The sequence below is a fragment of the Panthera leo genome, chromosome D1 (genome assembly GCF_018350215.1).
Source record: "Panthera leo isolate Ple1 chromosome D1, P.leo_Ple1_pat1.1, whole genome shotgun sequence".
Taxonomy (NCBI): Eukaryota; Metazoa; Chordata; class Mammalia; order Carnivora; family Felidae; genus Panthera; species Panthera leo.
This window is the reverse complement of record NC_056688.1, coordinates 75,023,628-75,042,706: the sequence shown is the minus strand read 5'-3', so window position 1 is coordinate 75,042,706 and position 19,079 is coordinate 75,023,628. Positions and strand designations below refer to the sequence as shown.

Below are 19,079 nucleotides of genomic sequence, written 5' to 3'. Positions count from 1 at the left end.
GACCCTGGGCTCCACTGCTGTGTGCTTCCAGCCCAGAGCTGACAAGTAGCAGGTGTTCACTAGACAAACTGCTGGAAGGAAGGAAGGAAGGAAGGAAGGAAGGAAGGAAGGAGAGGTAGAGAGGGGGGAGGGAGGCAGGAAGGGAGTGAGGGAGAAGGGAGAGAGGGAGGGAGGGAGGGAGGAAGGGAAGGGAGGAAGAGAGGGGGGAGGGAGGCAGGAAGGGAGTGAGGGAGAAGGAAAGGAGGAAGGAAGGGAGGGAAGGAGGGGGGGAGGGAAGGAGGGGGGAGGAAAGAAGAGAGGGAGGGAGGAAGAGAGGGAGGGAGGAAGAGAGGGAGGGAGGGAGGGAGGAAGGAAGGAAGGAAGGAAGGAAGGAAGGAAGAGAGGGAGGGAGGGAGGGAGAAAGGAAGGAAGGAAGGAAGGAAGGAAGGAAGGAAGGAAGGAAGGAAGGAAGGAAGAGAGGGAGGGAGGGAGAAAGGAAGGAAGGAAGGAAGAGAGGGAGGGAGGAAGGAAGGAAGGGAGAAAGGGAGGGAGGGAGGGAGGGAGGGAGGAAGGAAGGAAGGAAGAGAGGGATGGAGGGAGGAAGAAAGGAAGGAAGGAAGGAAGGAAGAGAGGGAGGGAGGGAGGAAGTGAGGGAGGGAGGAAGGAAGGAAGGGAGAGAGGGAGGAAGGAAGGAAGGAAGGAAGGAAGGAAGGAAAGAAGGAAGGAAGGAAGGAAGGAAGGAAGGAAGGAAGGGAGGAAGGAAGAGAGGGAGGGAGGGAGGAAGAAAGGAAGGAAGGAAGGAAGGAAGAGAGGGAGGGAGGGAGGGAGGGAGGAAGAGAGGGAGGGAGGGAGGAAGGGAGGAAGGGAGAAGGAAGGAAGGGAGGGAGGAAGGAAGGAAGAGGTGGAGGAGGGAAGGGAGGGAGGAAGACAAAATGTGTATCATTTAGGGAGAGGTGTAGATGGACAATGAGCCCATTAGCAAGTGATATGCTTTCCTTTCTGAGGTGTCACAGGTTCTGTGCTGCTTGGGGGACAGGAAGATGTCTAGGAATACCTGGGTGTCAAACAAAGAGGAGAGAGTGGGAGAGGGGCAGGGAACAGAGAAGAGGGAGACAATACACAGCAGCCTTGGGACTTGGTTCTGGAGCAAGAGGGAGAGAGCTGTGGACATCGTTAAGGGGCAAAGCTAGATTCCTGTGTCCTATCAGCTCCTTCCATGCTTCAGGGTAGAGTTCATGTGGGGTGAGCTTAAGCTTCCGTCCCTGTGTATTCTGGGAGGGTAACTGGAGGAGTCCCTACTATGTGGTCACTTACTAACTGGTCACTCCTATCAGAGGCCTCCAAGTGGTTCTGTCCTCTTTGACCCTAAGCCCACACCTTACTCGGAAATTGCGATAGACTTCTACCCCACCCAGCAGGCCCAAACAATCACCTACCAGTTGGAACCACAGTGCTCAGACAGCCCAGACCAGAAAGCATCAGCTACGTCAAGGACAGACCGGTCGCACACATGACCTTGTTCCTGAGAGAGAAGAATCGATGCCACTCGGTGGCCACTGTTCACGACCATGCTGCTACCTCAAGCCAAACCGAGTAAGCCAGTCTAGCGGCGGGATTTTGCCATGAGTGACGAAGTTGTATAAGTTATGTGGGCAAATCTTATTAATTCAACACGCAGGAGACCAGACCTTCATTCAAAAGTCAAAAGGAGACTACAAATGTGACAGTTTCTGATATTTTTATTAATAGGGCATTTTTTTCCGCCGGGGAATAGCAAAGGTTCTGAATTATGTGCTGCTTTGAATAAGCCATTCACAGATTAGGAAAGGGTTTTGTGTGTGTGTGTTTTGATTTTTTTTTTTTTCTTTGCCATTTATGCTACATGCATAGCAAATGACTTCAGGGCTTAGAACCAGTGATTCGCCTGGGCCAGCTCTGGCCAGAAAATGACAGTCCAAGCCATTCTCCTGCAACCAGATAGTTTCCCTCCAGTGCCCCGCAACTCGAAGGAGCTGGTCTTTGGACACTGACTGATAAAGAAGGAAATGAAAGGGGGAAGAAATTAGGGGACAACGCACCTCTGAATGCTGCTGGTTGCAACTGACCCTGTGCCACCCAGGAGCCAAATCATTGGATGCCGTTCAGGGAAATTAGCTGCTCCTTGACTTCCAATGTGCCTCAGAAGGGGATTTTTAAAAATCCACACATTTCCCACTATCACTCACCCCTGCAGCTGCACTGTATGGCAACAAATGGACTTCTAAGGTCCTGGACCAGACCCTCACTCTCGTCGTAAAAGGTCTTTTTTACCCCATTCCAAACACTAAGGCAATTAATTTTTTTTATGAAGTCCCAGTGGTGAGTTGAAAATGATTTTCAGGTCAGCATCCCTCCCTGTCATGCCTTTCCCCAGAAAGCAAATAAGGCTCCTTGCTGGCCCCTGCTCTGGATGTCTGGTTCGTTCTCAGCATAACGGAACGAAGCCACAAATCTTCAGGGTTGAGGGCAAGGTACAAGAGAAGCTGGCAGAAGGAAGAGAGGTCACTGGAGCCCACAACTGTTTTCTTAGCACCACTACTGACTTGCTCTGGGCCAGACCCTGTGCCAGGCACCAGGGACATAGAAGGCACTGCCGTGGTCCAGCCCTGCCCTCCGTGACCACACAGCCTGGAGTGGGGGGCAGATAGGGAAACAGACTATAATAATAGGTTGCACCACACCCCTTGCTCCTACCCCTGCCTACTCCCCACCCCCCCATACCCACACTCCACCTGAACTTCCCCTTTGCCCTCCATGAAGAGCGAGGAGGATCAGACCCGAGACGAGACGAGGCGTGGCAGTCCCTGCCTAGGAAGACGGAAGTAGCATCATTAGGCAGCAAAGTGCATCCCCTGAGCTCACAGCCCTCCCTGCAGGGTTGGTCCACACATTCTGCCTGCGGCTGTTACTTCTCAACTCCCACATTTCAAACCAGGCCTCCACATTCCTCAGACGCCTCCCTTAGGGAGGGTTTCAAGAGCCCCACCCCCACCCCACACACACCACCATGGACAAAGCCATGCATGTGTCTTTCCTCAGCACAGAGCCCACCTAGTTTGGGGTCCAGCGCCCCAAAGTGGAGGCAAAGTCCAGGATGGCTTGTCAGACCTAGAGGCTGGAGCTGGGAAGGAGAGGGTAGGGAGAGGTGAAAATAATCGCTCAATTTCAGGCTTGCTCGAGGCTAAGTGAATTTAATAATCCATAGATCATGTTATACAAATTGCATTTCACAGTTTGAAAAAAATAATCCCACACTGCGTACAATCCTGGGTGGTTTATTTTACAAATAAATAACCGTGCTCTAAACAGCTCTATTTCCTCAGCTATCACTCTTAGCAGATTGACTCTGGCTCCCCTCTCTTTCTCCTGCACAGACTGTAATTTCATTGCCAAAGAGGCTTTATTTATACAACTAATCATTATGTGAACAAAACAGAAAACAGACGGTGTCTACTGAGTGCTTAGTATGTACTAGGTAATATGCAGCACGCTATATACATGCATTATTGCATTTAATGCTCTTACTATGAAGTAAGGATTGTTGTCTCATTTTACAGATGAAGAAACTGAGGATCAGCGAGGTTAGGCTTGAACTTACTCAAGTTCAGGTAACTAATACTCAGAGCTCAGAGCACAAAACACAATGGCCCTCCCCAAATTATCCAGCTAAACAGCAAATGGCCTCCCTTAGGAGAAACATATGCCAGGATCCAGTATAAAATGGACTTGGGATGGAGTAGGGATCCAGAACTCCTAGGGTGTCCCAGCCTTAGGCGTCCTTGCCATCTCTCTCTCTCTCTCTCTCTCTCTCTGGGGAAGAGGGAGGTGGCCGCCACCTCTGTTTATCTTTTCGATTCATGCAACGAGACAGTCAGGCCTGCTGGGGATGCTGAAGAAGCATCCAGACTATACCTATCAGCTTCAACCATTTCCCACCACTTGTGATGGGCAATAGCTTAGGCTAAACCATGGTGCTGGGGTGTTTGCTTGTAAGACCGAGAAGGAAGGTGGGTTGGTGTGGATTCGTGTGTTCTGAATTGTGCCTCATCTTTCATGCCTCCCTGCAAGAATCCAGCAGAAGGACCTGTTCATGGAACATCAAGGATAAGAAGACAGAATTCTTCCCGGGACGTCTTCACAAATCAATTCAAGTTCCTCATTGGCCCAGAAATTGACCTTTTGTGACTTTCTCTAGTAAGTGAAAAGAGATAGGGTGTCCGGCCATGAGGCAAACGTATAGTCTGAGTCAAGGATGCATACTATTTATGCATACATCTCCCTAGTCACTCATAGAGTATTACCTCATAGCTCATAGCATTTTGAGAATTATTTATAGTGATAATAATAGCAGTGAATTCAATGCTAGACCCTGAGTTAGTGCCTTAAATTTATCATCTCGTTTCATCTTCTCCCAAAGCTCTGCGAGACCAGAATTGCTATCTCCACTTTGCAGTTCAGGAAGCTGAGGCCGAACACATGGTCCCAATGACTCAGCCAGGAAGTGGAAGAGCTGGGGTCGGAACCTACTCCGTTAGATTCCAGAGCCCAGGTCCTGAACCTGCACCTCACACGAGCTGCTCAAACAGGGGTAAGTGGGAGTGCTTTGAAAACCACGAAGCAAGGTACAAAAGCCAGTGCTCCCTCAGGTCTCCGCAGAACAGTCTGATGAAAATCTACCAGTGAAGCTTTGGAAAGAACCGTGCCGCTCAATTTCAGGGGAGCCATAAGTAGGCTAAAAAGAGACGGCCAGCGTCTTGTTTCCGACTGGTTTGTCCATTTGGAAAAGGCTTTCACGTCAGGATCAGAAGGGAGAGAACCCTCTTTTACCACAGGCCTTCTGGACAAGAGTGGATCCCAAATCGTACAATGAGTGGGTGCAAAACCATCTAGGTTCTGAGACGGGAATACACAGAACACCCTCCTGGCCCAACTGACACTGCCATCACCTCACGGGCTCACGCCGTGTTCTTTTTCTCACTGTTGATTCCCTCTCTTTGGTGAGAAATTGAATCGCGCCTGCCTGAAGGACTCTCAGGACACTTGAGGGGCCAGGCTGACACTGGCTCTCTCTCTCCACTGGGCCCAGGATATATCAGCACGTGTTCCACACAGCTGTCGACACAGATCCACATCTGGCAGCTGTGGGGTCCCCAGTCTGTAGATGTGGATGTCATATTCCAAGGGTACCCTTACAATGCCCCGACTCTCTCTCCAGCTCCCATGCACCCAAGAAGCCTGGGCAGTTCAGCACTTCAGCTGTTTGTCTCAATGCGGCCAGGGGGGACGCGTTCTGTCTGAGATGCAGTCCTCACTCTTGTTATCAAATCCCCTAAAGCAATCGCTGACCCCCTGCTGTCACCTGGCGGGGTACAAGCAGCTCATGAAGAGGCAAAACACTCCCTCCCACAAGTCCAAAAACTCCACTCTCTGGAGAGCTGTCCACTGAAACAGATACACCCCGAGTTGTGTATCTGCACTTTCTTCTAAACCCAAACAACCCCTGGTCTTGTTCTCTGTGCTGGGTGGGAGTTGGTCAATGACACAGAACACGTGGTAGAAGATCTGGGGGGAAGGGATGTGAAATTGGCATGGAAGCCATGTCTCCCCATCCTTAAAGAAATAGAGGAAGCTGGGTGCCATGGCTAGGATGGCAGCAGGGGAGGAGCAGGAAGACAGGGGTTCACAGCCAGGAGAACCAAGATCCCTGATCCTATGCTTCAAAAGGGCCTACGAGGCTCCATTTCCATGATCTTAGGCTTATGCAAATGGCTGCTTTCCTTGCATTGCTTCTTGGAGAAGTTCTGCAGAAAGAAGACTGAACAAATTAAGAGCTGGAAGAGGTCTTGAAGACACCCAAGTGTGTCTTCATCCAGGCACAATAACCTGGGACTTCACACCACTGAAATGTTGTTGACACACACACCCAGGAAGTTGGCTATGCCACAGAGATTTGGGACAAGCAACTCACTCTCTTCGGGTCTCATTTTGCCATGACAATCATCTACCTTGTAAACTACTGGAAAGGTAATGAGTCCGTTGTTGTCCTGAAAGAATCCAGTATGGCACCTGACACGTGTGGCTTTTCCCTTCAGAGCCTTTCCCCACTTATTAAAAAAAAAAAAAAAAAAAAAAAGCGTCAGAGACAACGAAATGACTTGCCAGATGCCACAGTAGCAGCTAATGGCAAAGATAAAGCAAGAACCTGGCTACTGATGTCCCTTGCCTTTCCCCAGCTACATTTTGAAATTCTGCTGAATTCACCTTGGTGAGGGCATGTGGCTCACAAGACAATAGTCTCTACCCGGTTTAAGATTCAGATCTCAGCTCCACGGTTTACTGTGTGATTCTGGGCAGGTCCCACAAAGTCCTGTGCACCGGCTTCCTCATCTGTAATATGGGTGTCCCAGCAACCTCACGAAGCTTGTGGTGAAGGCTCAACAAGTAACCGTGCCCAGTCCAGTGCCTCATGCTCCCTGGGTGTTCAGGGTCCTCTCCTCTGCATCCCTCACAGCGCCCAGAGCAGTGCTCCATCCATGGCAGGCTCTCAGAAGATGCTCGGTGGCCAGGAGGACTGACACCTCTTCCAGAAGACTGTAGCCTGCTCCTCGCCAAACCGTGGGGCGGGCCCCATCTGTCTTCAGAGCCACGTCACCTCATCCTCCCGCGGCTCGACTGCTTTTCCCCAAGCTGTGAACCCTGTTTTGAATCTTTTTCACGTCCCTCTTGAACCCCAGAGCCAGACCACAGTTCCACCTCCCATTTACTCGGCACCCAGTTCTCTTCTGACAAAAGACAACGGTGGTGGTGGTGACGGCAGTGGTGGCTGGTAACGCCTCTTGAACTCATTCTGTGCGGGACACGGTCCGATTCTTTATGCAGATTTCCTCACCCAACCCTCACAATCCCCCATCACCCATTTTATAAAGTAGCGTGACGCAGAAGTCGCACAGCCAGCGAAGTGACGAAGCTGGACTTGACCTCCAGGCATTCTGTGCTAGAGTTCACCTGCTTGACCCCTAGGAGAGCCTTCACGGGGCCTCCCAGCCGAGGCCTTACTCTGAACAATACATTGTAGCAACAACAGCAACAAGAGTATAATTATTAAGGTTATAGTACCTGCTACAACAGAATCCAACGCCTTGGTGGCTCAACACAAAAGGAATTCATTTTTTGTTCGCGAAAAGTTCAAGGGCGGCGTGAGGGGTGGGTGAGCAGGAGGTCTCCCCTCTGCAGCCCTTTGGGGCTCCAGAGTGGTAGGTGCTCTGCTGGCTTCTGCACATGGTTAAAAGGCAGCAAGCCCATTTCCCGGGCCAGGCCCGGAGGAGGCGGCACGTCCCCTCTACCGAACATTCCATCAGCCAGAACTTAGGAATGCGGCTTTCCCTAGATTGGAGGAAGGCTGAAGAATGAAGTCCCTGGTTGGACAGGGCTTCTGAGCAGTAACTCTTCATCGTGGAAGGCATCTTTGGTGGACAGCTAGCCCTTTCTGTCACAAACAGGAACTGTGGCGGTAATAAAGATAATAAAAAGAAGCCACCGTCAGTTAAGCACTCACTATGCATACGCACCAGGCTGTGTGCAAGGCACCCATACACTTTATACCTAGTTTCCAGCCTCTAGAAGATAGGTCTTATGATCCCTCTTCTGGAGTAAAGGAAATGGACGTTTTAGGAGATGCGAAGAATTTGCACAAGTGCGCACAGCTGGGCAGCGGCAGACCCACACGCCAAGCCGGATGTCTTAGCCCGGGCCTCCTAGAAAGCAGAGCTTCTTCAGGAATTCAAGCGCAAACACTCTTTGGGAGGTGTAGCTCCAGGACAGTGAGAACGGGGAAAAGGAAAGAGGGAAAGGGATACAATAAGATGCCTCGCCGTGCTGGCCACCGCTTCCCCACAAGCTGCTACGACACACAGCAGGTCACGTGGCAGAGGGGTGCTTGCACCGCAAGGGACAAGACGTACCTCAGAGTGGTCCATGGGAGGGACAGAGAGCGGGGAGGGATCTGCCCAGCTCCCCCAAGTTTCCTCTTCCCATTGGCCCACATCTGTGGAGACCTGACTCTATGTCGACATTGTATCACTCAGCCCCTTGGTGGGCACTGAGGACAAACCGGAACCTGCACTGTGACGTTCTGTCCACGTGTCACAGCTAGGAGTGACCCCGCGAGGACGAGGGCCCGTGGAGGGTGTGGAGCACCTGTGGGCCCACAGCTTCAGCTCGGATTGTCTGGCAAGGGTGCTGCCCCAGGCGGTAGTGGGACTCAGAGGCAGCAGTATCTTCACAAAGACGGCGGTGTGAGCAATCTGGAAAATGCCTGGTGCTCGTGTCTCATCACCAGAGCTCAAGCTCTCCCCACTACAGTATTCGGTCCCCCTCTCGAATCAGATGCAAATGTGGGCATTTCAGGCACTTTGATGGGGAAACAGGGAGACCTCTCGGGGCAGGACTGCATCTCAGATCTCTCCCCGGAAGAAACCATCTTTCTCCCCACGATGGAAGGGGCAGCCGGGATGAAAACGTTAGGAACACAGGGCACTCTACCTGTGCAGCTTCTCTGGTCAAGGGAAATGAGCCACACGCCTGAAAATGGCGGTTGAGAGGGAGGAGATGAAACTTTGGATACAGCCCGTTGCCACAGCCATTTTAAAGATGGGGACTCTGAGAGCAAGGCAGCGGAAGGGCATCTTGTCTAAGGTCATACAGCCAATTGGTGGCTGGCTGGGAGCAGAGCTCTGGGCCTTTTCTCTGATGCCACCACCTCCCAAACTCTGCAGGCTTCTGCAGAAAACCGAGGCCCTCACCCTAACTCCAACCAGCCCTCCAATGCCCAGACTCCCCAGGAAGAGCACAGAATGGTCACCTCCCCACGTTTGAGAAATGTACCTTCTTCCTAGCCACACCTACCACAGGATATGAGTCATTTCTTCGGGGAAAGCCCTCCTCTGAGGTGAATCGTTTCACCTTTGGTTCTGAGGGATTCCAAACCCGCAGACATAATTACCCTGTTTATCAGCTGGCCTAATCCCAAGAAGTCAGCAGCTTGTCCGTGCTGCCCGCAAAAGCCACACAGGAGCAAGGGACCTACTTGAAACGCTGAGGCAATGAACACAAGAAGCGAGACACGAGACACGGGAGTGGAGGCCCGGCCGCCCACATCAGCCCCTTTCCCTCAACCCATTAGCATTCCTGAAAGGGTCTCTGGGGACACGGGCAGGAGGAAGCGCACAGATGGGACCGTCTGTGGTCTCCCCTCCCCAGCGCCCTGGCCCCTCCGAGCTCCACTCCATTTCAGCTGCGATAGTCCCTGTTTCTGAACCTGGAGATTTCTTAAGGGAAGGCAGGCCCGGACCGGTAATTTCGAGCTGCCGCTCCCCCTGCCAAGCCATTAGGAGAAGGATTAAGATGATGGGGCGTCAGGGCCGCCACAATTAGGCCAGCACATCACGATCTCTGCAAACGGCATGAGCAATGTGATTTAACAGCTCATTATTAATGGGAAAAATGAGATAAGGACCAGGTTCGGTGTCCGAGGGGAGCTCCTATACCAAATTGAATACGTGCTAATGCTCGTTTGCCAGCCAACGCTGACACGGGGGTGATATTCCACTCCTGTCTGACTTTAGCACCTCCGGCCTGGACCCTCCCCCCAACACCATGGGAGAAAACGGGCTCTGATAAAAGCACATTGTCTGCTGTGACCCTCACGGTCTCCCTGAGAGTAACGACCACGTGGGAAGCGGCGTCTGTTGCTTCGTGAAATTGGCTAAAAGTAACAGGTGGCAGCCGTCTTTCTAGGGGCAGCTTCCACGCAGGATGAGGGGGCGAGTCGTTTCAGAAAGACTAGCAAGAAATAATGTGGAGATTTCGGGCCTCTCTTAGAGCTCAGTCTGGGGCTCCCACAGTTATCTGTACACAAATCTGTCAGACAGGCTGGAGGCTCTGTATGTATGCGTGGGTGTGAGTGACTGTGTGTGTGTAGGTCAGTGTGTGAGCGTGTGAGTCAGCGTTACTGAGTGTAGGTGAGTGTGAGTGTGCACGTGTGTAGGTGAGTGTGTATGTAGTGAGTGTGTGAGAGCAAGTGTGTGAGTCACTGTGTGTAAGCACAGGTGAGTACGTGAGTGTGTCCATGTGTGAATGTATGAGTGTGTGAGTGTGTGTGTATGAGAGTCAGTGTGTGAGTCAGTGTGAGTACAGGTGAGTGTGTGAGAATGAGTGAGTGTGCATGTGTGTAGGTGAGTGAGTGTGTGTAGGTCAGTGTGTAAGAGTGTGAATGTATGAGTGTGTGAGAGTCAGTGTGTGAGTCAGTGTGAGTGTAGGTGAGTGTGCGCACATGGAGGTGAGTGCGTATGTAGTGAGTGTGTGAGAGCAAGTGAGTCAGTGTGTGTGAGTGTAGGTGAGTGTGTGAGTGTGTCCGTGTGTGAATGGGTGAGTGTGTATGTGTGTGTGAGAGTCAGTGTATGTGAGGCAGTGTGAGTGCAGGTGAGTGTGTAAGAACGAGTGTGTGAGTGTGCACATGCATGGGTGAGTGTGTGTAGTGAGCGTGTGAGAGCAAGTGTGCAAGTCAGTGGGTGTTGAGTATAGGTGAGTGTGTGAGAGTGTGTCCATGTGTGAATGTATGAGTGTGTGAGTACGTGAGTTTGTGAGTCTCAGTGTGTGAGTGTAGGTGAGTGTGTGAGAATGAGTGTGAGTGTGCACGTGTGTGGGTGAGTGTGTATGTAGTGAGTGTGTATGTAAGCGTGTGAGAGCAAGTGTGTGAGAGTTGTGTGAGTGGGTATGAGTGCGTGTAGGTGAGTGTGTGTGTGTCTGGGGGGGGCGGTGAGTGTCCTTTGGGCTCCCCTCTAATCTGCCTGCCTCACAGTGTGATTGATCGTGTCTCTTCCTTGTTTAAAACTTTGCCGCAGCGCCCAGTTCTCTTAGGCCAAAGATCACAACCTCTAACGTGGCTGACAGACCTCCCGCCAGGAGCCCTGCGTCCAGTCCCATCCCCATCCCCAGCCACTCTGCCAGCTAACACCTGGGTCCGGCCCCACTGGCCTTCTGTCGTGTCCTTGAACACACGATGCTCTTGCTTGTCTTGGAGATTTTGCCTCTGTTCCTCCTTCTGGCTGAGACATTCTTCCCAGCCTCCTTTGCCCCTTCCGAGCCTCATGCAAACAGCAATTCCTAAGAAAGCTTTTCTTGGCCCCTTTATGTGCCTTTACATCACCCGGTACATCTTCTTTGTATCGTGTGTCACCACTTTAATTACATAATTATTTGTGTGCTTAGTTATTTAATGCCTGTCTTCCCCACTCCACTGTGAGCTCCACGGCAGCAAGGTCAAACTGCATTTTCCCTGTACTCATTTCCAGAACACCATACAGGACGACTGGCCTGCATTGCGATGAGGCAGAGGTGTTTGCAGACGTGAACGCAACACAGACCGAAGAGGACACGTTGAGTAGCTTCCGAGAAGGGAGGGTTGAGCCACTCCCCCATTCGTTCATTTGTTCAGTTAGTCAATCACCAAATGCTCACTGGATGCCCCTCACTGCTGCCAGAGGATGTGTGGGCTGTGCACTCAGGTTCCAGCAGTTAACGAGATAGGCATGGACCAGGCACGAGGCACAGTTCATGTGTCCTGTCCTCTACAGAGTCATTCTTGAGACTTTCGCCTCCCGAGCGGAGTTACCACTTCCTCCTTTATGATCTGTGCCCACCTCCTTACCTCCACCATGCTTGACGGCACCAGCGTGACTCTCTTCCCCATTGACTGTGGGAATCCTGAGGCCCAGGGCCGTGACCCGCTTATTGTGTGTACCCAGTGTCTAACACACTCAATGTCTCCAGCACCACCCCCCGGTGCCAAGTAAATGGCCAATGAAAGAATGGGAGAATGACTGGAGCCCCACAAGCCCCCCCCCCCATACAGTCAGTCAGGGCATAACCTGGCCCCTCTCCTCTACCCTTTCTCAATCCCCCTGGAACCCCTACTCTCTGTTCCAGCTACGATGACCCCAGCACTCTGGATAACCCCAGGCACACTCTTGCACACTCTGTGTCTCCTGCACAGAAAACCTTACTTCTGTCCAACTCCAACTCATCCGTCAGCTCACGCTGCCTGACCACTTCCTGCAGAATGCCTGCCCTGTCCTGACCATCACCACCTTCACCGTCACCAGTCACCAAACCCAGACGAGGTAGGAATCCCTGACATGGCTTCCCATAGCTCCCAGGACGTCCCCTACCAATTGGCTGTCTTCCCCACTAGACAGTAACTTCATGTAACAGCAACCAAGATCTGTCTTGCACAAGATCTATCTTCGCCTGACACATGATAGGCTCTGAATGAATTTTCTGAATGAATGATTGTACAAATACTTGAGTAACAATTGCATATAAAGATAGAATGCTTCTAATATCTTGCCTTCATGGCATAACTTCAAATACATAGGCATTTTGCTGGAGGCCTTAAAGTGCACATTTGGAATTAATTTTTTTTAACCCATTTGCATGTTATCCTCAGTATCCTACATCATTCTTGGCTATACCTGCAGTCCTGGGTAATGAGGACTGATGTTAGGAATGAATCAAAGATTAAATCATGCCCACGGCATGTAAGAAAAATGGGTTCTGACATTTTCCAAGTAGTTTTAACAAGGGTTGGAACAAAAGAGGATTTCTAATTAACCCCCAGTTACCTAGGAAATTACATCCATCATGACATTCATTCACAAAAATATATTTCTTGATTGTGTACTCTGTGAATGATTAAGGGCCAAATATGTGAGTGAGCATATGTGGGGGGCAGGAACTGAACATGGCAGCATGTTGGGCCTATTATACAGATCACCCACCCAAGCCCTCACCACCTCTCTGTGAGGTCAATATTATTACCATCGTTTCTAAACTGGGGAAACAGACTCAGAAAAGTTGAACAATTCTCCCAGGATCACACTGCTGATAAAGGCTGGAGACAGAATTTGAGTTGGGGGCTGTGTGACTCCAGACCTGAGCCTCCCCTAACCCTCTGACTCGCACATGTCATAGCTGAGGTGATATGTCAACAATATAATGTCAACAATCCTAACAGCACTGAGGGTATAAGCAGACAGGCCAACATGGTTCAAACTCTGACCCGCCGTTAACTGTGTCTCAGACACATTAACCTCTGGAAGCCTCGGTTTCTTCAACTGTAAACTAGCATCATTACAGCACCTTCCTCGTAGGGTGGTTGTAAGGATCAATGAGATCATCCATGTAAGGAGCGGTGTAAGGAGCCATGTAAGGAGATCATCCATGTAAGGAGCCTCAGCAAAGGACTCTTTTAATCCCAAGAATTGAATGCTTATAAGATAAAGGATGGGGCGAATCAGAAGCCAAGTGAAGCAGGAGTCGAAAGTAGGCTCACTCTACGTAATTGCCAAAGCAGCTGGAGGGCCCAGCACCAATGGGTTTTCATTTTAAGAATTCATTTCAGAAACACGAAACCACCAACGCCTGTGTTGGCATTGCTAGAGAATGACGTTATGTGGGAAGACACACACGGATGACTCGAAAAGTGATTCGGAAATCTCAGGCTCCACTTGGAGACATTTTCGGAATCTCTAACTCAATTTATCTCGCCTGTGTCTTTTTTACATACGCACAGGAGTGATATGATAGCAAGCTATGTCTAATTAAATGTAAGAGAACTCTTTCAGTAAGGAGGGAAATTCTAAGTGATGAGAATGCATTGTGTCATCGTTTCATTGGCAATCTTTTTTTTTTTTTCTGAGTGGCACATAAAATCGCTGTGAATTTTACCACCAGTGGCATCTGAGATTTGATGAAATTCACTAACTCACAGACACTTGGCACATGACCCGTTTGTGAGGATTAGCTGCCAAAAAATGGGAATTCACCCTAAAGTATTAAGGACTGCTCTCCCTTATGTCCCCAATATTCCCCATAGATAATTTTGCTGGAAAACGAGGAAGCTAAAAAGATATGAAGGGAGAAGGATGGGGATAGAAAAGAAAGATGAACAGCAGAGTGCACAGAGGTGTCAGAAGCAATTATTATCCATATACGGGGCCCATCCTGACAGGAATCAGTATTTAGAAGACTGACCCCGAGACACTTGAAATCCTCAATTATCAAACAAAGATTCTATTGCATTTACCACATAGGTTTGGAAAAGAAAGTAGATTTGAGGTTATTGACAAATTGGCAAGGACTGGAAACAAAAGATTTTTCTTGTTGGCCTCAGATAACCAGAAATATATGACCTTGGGACAGTCCAGTTAAGTGAGAGTTGAGGATGGTAATAGCTTCAGCTCATGAGTGGTCACTGTCTCCTTTGTGACAGATCACATGATCGAGAATGCCTTTGCCGTCCCTTCTGCACTCCACTTACCTCACCCCACCACCGACAGATTGGCACCATCCAGATTTAGGAGACATGAACGCCAATGTGAGAAGTCAAAACAGATTTGGGGAACACGAAGAACTCATTACCTTCGCTGAAAAGGACCTTGGCGAAAGTCTCCCACAGGCTTTTGCTTCTTTCCTGTGCTTCTATTGGACCATAAAAGTAGGAGAGATTTGAATTACAGTTGAAATTTCCATGTGCAGTGTCATTGAACATCTTTTTGATATTCAAAGGCTCATTTATAACAAAGCCAAGGTGTTAGCTCCCACCTCCCCGTCTAGAATAATTTGACTGCACAAGCCAGGAAAACACCTTGAGACCTGTTAAAACAGGATTTGCCTCTTGAAGGAGCTAAAGAAGAAATGTGCAATAAAAGGGCAACATACGGAGTCTTTGTGGTTTTAGAACAGGTGATAAAATCTACATAGAACTTACACACCCACAGACACAAATAAGCACAAGTTAGGAAGGAGGAGGAGGGAAAAGAAGAAGCAATGAGGACCAAACATGGGGGTGAACCACTGTGGATCCATCAATCACAACCTCACGCAGAGCCCAGGAAGGCAGAGGCTCACTCGGTGATAGATTCCATGCTTCCAATGGGAAGGACCTCAGCTCCTTCCTGCTTCCCAAGGCTGTACTGCACAACCCCTCCCTTCCCTTCTTTCTCTCCTGGTTTTTAATTCTTCTTTTTCTAATTATCAGTAATAAAACACTGGCCATTCTGACATATTATTTCTTCTCTGAGAATTTCTTCATTTCTCCATCCCTGCATTGCACAGAAATGACCCCCCAGTGCCACCTCCTCCCTTGAGGAACCAAGACGCCTTACTATCTTTAACATCCACATCATCAACAGCCACCGATCACCTGCTGTGTATCAAATCAGATGCCTGGCTCCAACTTCACTGATAAATTTGCAGCAGCCATCTCTTGAGACACATAGAAAGTCATATCCTCTGTTTCTTATGAGAGACGGCTGGTGTTCACCAATATCCATGTTATCTTATTTCTTTGGCCTATTTCCCAGGCCCCTTCCCTCAAGGGAGGCCATGTGATTATTTTGTACCAATAGAGTGTGGGCAAAGCGACAAACGCCACTTCCGGGCCTGGCGCCTAAATCACCTGCATCATCTTTATGCTTTCTCTTCTGCCTATTGGCCAGATGCTAAAGACCCAGCCACTCCGGAGAGTGGTCCGTAAGGTCAATGATAGTTTCACGGTATGGAGGATACTAACAGGCCCTGGGTGACGTGAGTTCCCTGAGCTGGAAGAAGCCTGGGTCCTCAAATATTTATATAAAGCACAGCCCCCTGCTGATCCACTTCAAACCATGGCACGAGTGAGAAACACACCCTTATTGTGTTAAGCTATTGAGATTTTAAGGTTTATCTGTTACAGCACCTAGCACTATTTTCTCTAACATAATTCTGGGGTGTTTTTTTTTTTGTTTTTTTTTTTAATTTTTTTTTCAACGTTTTTTATTTATTTTTGGGACAGAGAGAGACAGAGCACGAACGGGGGAGGGGCAGAGAGAGAGGGAGACACAGAATCGGAAACAGGCTCCAGGCTCTGAGCCATCAGCCCAGAGCCTGACGCGGGGCTCGAACTCACGGACCACGAGATCGTGACCTGGCTGAAGTCGGACGCTTAACCGACTGCGCCACCCAGGCGCCCCCATAATTCTGTTTTTTGAGAACTCTTTTCTAATGCAGATTTTATTTGTGCTTAAACACTTCAATTGGATTTGGGATTTTTTTTGAAAAGCACAGATCTGCCTTCGAGTTGGGGGAAATGCAATTTGCCAGAAGTGGTCACAACAGCAAGGAGTTAATATAAAGCTCCCAACTAGATTCGTGGGTCTAATCAGGCAGTCCCCGTGTAGCAAACAGGGACTTCAACAAGTTATGCTTGGTCCACACCACTGCCTTTCACTTGAGCAGATGGGGGGTTTGACATAAATTGTGCTGGCATGTGCTGCTCTGAAAATAGACCTGGTTTTGCCTGCTTCTGAACTCAGTTTTAAAAAGCAACAGTCAACATGTTCCAGTTCCTCCCTTGATGCAGGTCAGTAGGGTTAGACCTCTGTTCCCCACGTAAATGCACAGGAATTAAGAATCCAAGCATCTCACACTTGCGAGGACTCTTGGGCTTTGTCTTGTTGCCCAATCAAATGCAGAAATCCCCTTTAGAGCATCCTAGATGGAGCGCCCAACCTGTGTTTGCTGGCCCTTGTCGTGGGGAGCTCACCACTCGATGAAGAAGCATGCTCTAGCGTTGAAGGGCACTGCAGTTAGAAAATTAAAGTGGCCAACCACAACAATGCCATTCTTCAGTCCCACATCTGCCGTTTAGAGGCACCCCCCCCCAAAAAAAGCTCAATCCCATCTCTACAGGCTGACTCTTCATGCATTTGATGACAGAACTGAAAGCTGAACACTTATCTTTTTCTGATCTCTGTCCCAAAGTCCTCTCTTCTCCATAGAGCACAATGTCTAGGACCCTTCTTCAGAACATACTCCAGCTCCTCAGTATCCTGTGAGAACTGAAACACCAGCAACAGCCTCAAGCCTGACAGGTATTTCGAGAGGACTAGGGCTACCTTCCCAGGTGCTCAGGACATTATGGCTCTGGGTGAGCGGGCTCTTCTGCTCGAGAACAAATCACCTGAGTGGAAGGCAAGGCTCTCCTCAACCGTAGAGTTGGCTGGGAAGGTGAAAGTCAAGATGAGGAAGCAAGAACCTGGAGCTCGTGGAAACCCTGGAATGGATTCGCACCAAAATACGCTTTGGAAGTGTAAGGGAACTCAGGATGACGCAGTTCTAACTACACGGAGGCCTTAGGGGCTCCTCAGGGGCCCCAGCCCCATCCCATCCCATCTTCTGCTGCTCCTGATCCCGTCCACCAACTGCCTCCCCCTCCATTCCCCAGGTCTGTTCGCATCTGCTTACTCCTGGCGACACCCGCTCACGCCCATGATGGCTCTTGGCTTCTCCTCCCACCTGCCTCCTCTGTGTGTGTGGCTTGTGGTCTTTCCCAAAATATTCTCTATGATTTAAATTCAAAACTTCCACGGGGAGAGAACTTGATATTTTCATCACTGAATCACCATCAACCCAGTCACGCACAGTCTTAGCAGCAGGTTGCCCTCTCAGCTGCCACCCAGCCTACGGCCTAGTTAGAACGCTGACCAACCAACATGGAGGGGAGGGGCAGGCAATTTCTACACAAGGAGCTCCATCAGGGTCTTACAAGATGGCGAGCCTATCCTGGCTGGGCCTGTCCCATACCACGTCACGAATCAGGCGGAACGACACTTTCGACGGTCGCGTCGCACTCTAAGCCCCCCAGAAAAATCCCAAAGTTGTGCTTTTACCAGCTGCTGCTAAGCTGCCCATCTCCACCCTGCACCTGTGTGTGCAAAACCTTTTCTTCTCACGATTCGCCTTCACAGATTCTGCCCGAGGCCCCAGGCCTGCAGGTTCTCACTTAATCGAGATTCTGTCTTCTGACACTGGACTTTCTGTCTCCGCTCTGTAAATCCCAAAGATTCCCAAGAGCCCTCTCGGAACCATGAAGAGAGGAAGCAGAACCAGAGGGCTTGAGTAGCACCCAGCCCCACCCCTACTTTGGCCAGGAAAACTGTTGAACGCAATTAAATTCCAGGTAAGAGTTTGTGGGAACAATGCTGCCTGAAACAAAAGCAAAACTTGAAAACTGCAGAGGCCAGGCCCCTCTCGGGCTTCTGCGCTTCAGTGGCTGGTCTCGTTTTTCAGCGCGTGCACGATCCCCCAGGCCCCCTCCTGGGGCAGGCTGAAGCCAACGGGCACACTCCATCTCCCCGTTGTGACTCCAGCAGTCCTTAAATGCAGCAAAGAGCTGGAAAAATGACAGCTGACCTGCTTGCTCCAGGAAGCAATGGCCTGCTGTGTCAATAATAGTTTTTCTTTTTAAATTTTTTTTAAGCAGCACCAATTCAGCCTGGCTTAAAGGGATGAGCTGTTTATCCCTGGCATCGTCTGACCACCGAGGGCAGAGGGACAGCGGGTGAAACTGGCCGTTGGCAACTCCCGGGCGGGAGATGTCACTTCCACGTTGCCTTTAGTAACACTAAAATAAGCCCAATAAGCATTTTAACAGGCTGTGGAAAGAGGCTTTTCCTGCTGTGTCCACATCTTGGCTAAAGCCTTCAACTAAAGGTAATGGGTGACAAACAGCCCATGTTCTAGAGAGCTGTGTGACACCTCTCAGCAGCATGACCCGAGAGATGGTGAAGCCAGCTCTGAGACCCCCTCTCCGTCCAGGCTGCGTAAGAGGAGCCTGGAGCTTCGGTGAGGGGCAGGCCTCTCTCTCTAAGGACGTTTGTAGAGGAAAGGGAAGGGAGAGAAAGGTGGTGCCTTCCACCCTCACCCCTCATTGGGTGAAGAACCCTACAGAGACTGAAGATCCATGCAGCAGGGGAGAATGGCTTCTCACCTCCAAAACTGGTGTGTGTTGAGTTCTAGAAATTTGTAAAAAAAAAAACAAAAACAAAAACAAACAAACAAACAAACAAACAAAAACTCCTTGGCATTAGTGAAGCAGACAGAAGTGAGAAAATATGTGGGAACTCAGCGTGCATGCCCCCAGGAATTTGAAAGTGAACGTAAAATGAAAGCATTGCCAGGCT

At 49.9% G+C, this 19,079-nt stretch overlaps 1 long non-coding RNA gene across 1 annotated transcript in view; it reads right to left on the bottom strand.

The window, feature by feature from the left end:
• The window catches only part of LOC122199479, a 203,624-nt gene extending 189,073 nt beyond the window's left edge, over nucleotides 1–14,551 (bottom strand). Inside the window, exon 1 of the long non-coding RNA XR_006193532.1 lies at nucleotides 14,497–14,551. This is a non-coding gene — a long non-coding RNA (uncharacterized LOC122199479). The remainder of the gene's footprint in view (nucleotides 1–14,496) is intronic.
• Nucleotides 14,552–19,079: the final 4,528 nt, after the last annotated feature.